Here is a 2,956-nt window from a genome sequence, read left to right on the forward strand (position 1 = left end):
AAGCAGATCTGACTACTTGCAAATAATATTTTGAATATCCAAAATATCATAAACTAAGTGAAAATTAATGACATGCCGGGAAAAATGTTTTTGCAATAAAGGATTAATGTCTTAATATTTAAGAAGCTCTTAAAAATGATTAACTTGAAATACTGCCAACACATACATACAAAAAGGACAAAATATATGATCTTATAATAATTCATGAATACTGAAATACTGACAGGTATCTTCCAAAGACACTAGCATCTGAACTAGTGATAAGGGTCACATTCGAGTTCCTTGCTCAGTCAATAGTCACAGGACATTGTCAACACTGCCCCTGGAGTGCAAATAAGCACCCAGAATATATTTGGTATGTGAAGGTGTATGAATATATACATATTTATAAGGGGCATGATAATAAATGATTTTGGATTTTAATTTTTTAATATTTTTTTCTGCATCATGTCCAATTTTCTTTAATAAACACCTATCATTTTAAAAAATAAAGAAAAATACTACATATATATTTTGCAAAACACTTTTTGGGCAGATTAAACCCAGGTCCTTATGCATGCTAGGTGAGTGCTCTACCACTAAACTGCACCCCAGCCCCCAAATACTATATATATATATATATATATATATATATATATATATATATATATATATATATAGTTTGTTTGTTTGTTTTGTTTTGTTTTGATGAAGCAAGAGATATGTCATTGATCTAGTCATAAACCGGAGAATCCTAAAGATAACAATGAATGTTCTCAACAAGCTCTTGTTTAGGAAGTCAATTGGTTGGATGGCATGAGCTGTAAAGGGACCTAACCTTTTGGGAGACTGACATAAATAATTATTACCTTTTATGATACAAATGCTTTTGAAGAACAGCTGTAGTCTCTATTAAGAAAGCAGTATGCCCCTATGAGATTTTCCCATCCCTAAGATTAATATCCTATTTGAGGAAGCCTGAGTATTTTTCTACCTTGTAATCGCACATGAAGAATTATTTTGTGCCATGCCACAGGTTAAATGCATATCATGAAATTCACTTTCCTCCCTACTGCCATTTCTGTCACTTAATTCGATGAAAGTCCACAAAAATACAGTATGACTCAGAATATTGGAGCTGCGGCTAAGCAACAAAAGTTCATTCAAAATTGATTTTCTTTCAGGAATCCTTGATATTCTTCATTCCAATTGTTCACCTCAACTGTAGGGCTTGGTAAACACTTAAGGAAGTTGCCATGCGCTGCAGCCTGCTGGAGACATGAAGGAATGTAGAGCAGGATAATCACAACATCATCAACCCAATTCTCCAAGGTAGCTGGCCAATAATGCTGTTCTAATTGAATAACTTATCCACAGCTATTTCCCCTGGGAGAGCCGAAGGCTGAGCCTCGGCAAAGAGGCAGATGGTGCCGCATATACAATGAAACCTGTAATTTTCTCTTGCCATTGGACATGTTAACAGTGGGCCGTTTCTGCTTATTCTTTAATATTTTATTTTAATAGTCCCTTCCCAAATTATAATGCACCATGAAGCAGCCAAAGACGGATTCAGTGATACATATCATATTTAATTTATCATACCTCTAGCTCACCGAACAACTCACTTGGTAATCAGCAGCAGAATATGTCAGAGTCAGGTGCAAACTGAAATGAAAACGACAGAAAAGAACCCAATTAAAACCAAAAGGGGAGATGAGTCTTTAGGGTGGCACAGCATTAACTAGCAGCAACGTATGGAATATCAAATACATTCTAATTCTGATTTTTTTTTAAACAGTAATTTGCTATGGAATATGCACACTGAAGGTATCTGGGAAGACAATGGGGAGGTTCTACTTCCTGCTGTGAGATTGCTTCAACCACTGGGATTTGAAAAGGGATGAAGGCTTGATTTTTATCCTCTAGTAGCAGCCAAAGTTGGAAGACAGGGAAGCACAGGCTTAAAGGGCAAGCAGAGAGAGCCCATCAGTGGTCTAACAACACGACAGATGACAGGCCCAGAGGCGAACCAGGGCCGCCAGCCCATCATCCAGCCTGGGCTGCCAAGGAGCAGCTGCAGCAATGGAAGATCATCCAGACTTGAGTGCTGAGCTCTGGCCAGGGCCAGAGTCTTTCGTGTCTGGAAACAGCCCATGCCGACCCCTTCCTAGAAGAGTGAAAAGGAACCAGGGTGGGAGTAGATGCAGAGACAGCAGACCACCTTATTACGCTCGTGCAGTGCCTCCTGGGCAGAAACCAAGCCATAAAGAATGTTCCATTCTGCAAAGCGATGTCTCTGTGGTTTACCTAAGAGGAGGAGAGCTTTTATGGCTGTAATGAGTAAATGCACCATTGCTGGTATTTATCAGAATGCCAGGGAACAAGAAGAAAGCACTGAGGTCATAGGGCAGCACAGGTCTGCCTGTGGTCAGGGAAAAAAGGAGATAAGATGGGGTTATTTTATTTTGGGAAGGTAAACTAGTGCTGCAGCCCCCTGACATGGATAATTCATGAAGCTTCTGGTCTGTATTAGACACCCAACATGCTTTTCAGAAAGAAATGACACAACAATTAATGTGTCAAATAATAATGTGCCACTTGGAGAAAGATAATTGTACCCAGCGTCAGATAGTTATTAGGTCAAAGCGAATGCTCATCCTTTCAAAGGCAGCAGTGTCTATTCACTCTGGCATCCTACTGTAAGTACAGTATTGTACTTATAATCACATAGGCTGCAGCCGGGAACACTGGGTTTTATCTGATTTTTCTCCATTTGGAATAATACTCTGATGATTCCCTGCACAGCGAACTCAGTCATGTGAAACACAAATGAGTATGCTTAAAGACGGATTGCTACGCATGCAGGAGAGGTTTCTTTGTTTTTCGCATAAAATAAAGCATGAGAACTGTCCCTGAGAAGGTTGGAGTATATGTAACAAAAACTATCAGACCTGAGTTTGCTCATGTGTAAAAGATA

This window comes from Sciurus carolinensis, chromosome 5 (genome assembly GCF_902686445.1).
Source record: "Sciurus carolinensis chromosome 5, mSciCar1.2, whole genome shotgun sequence".
NCBI classification, from domain to species: Eukaryota; Metazoa; Chordata; class Mammalia; order Rodentia; family Sciuridae; genus Sciurus; species Sciurus carolinensis.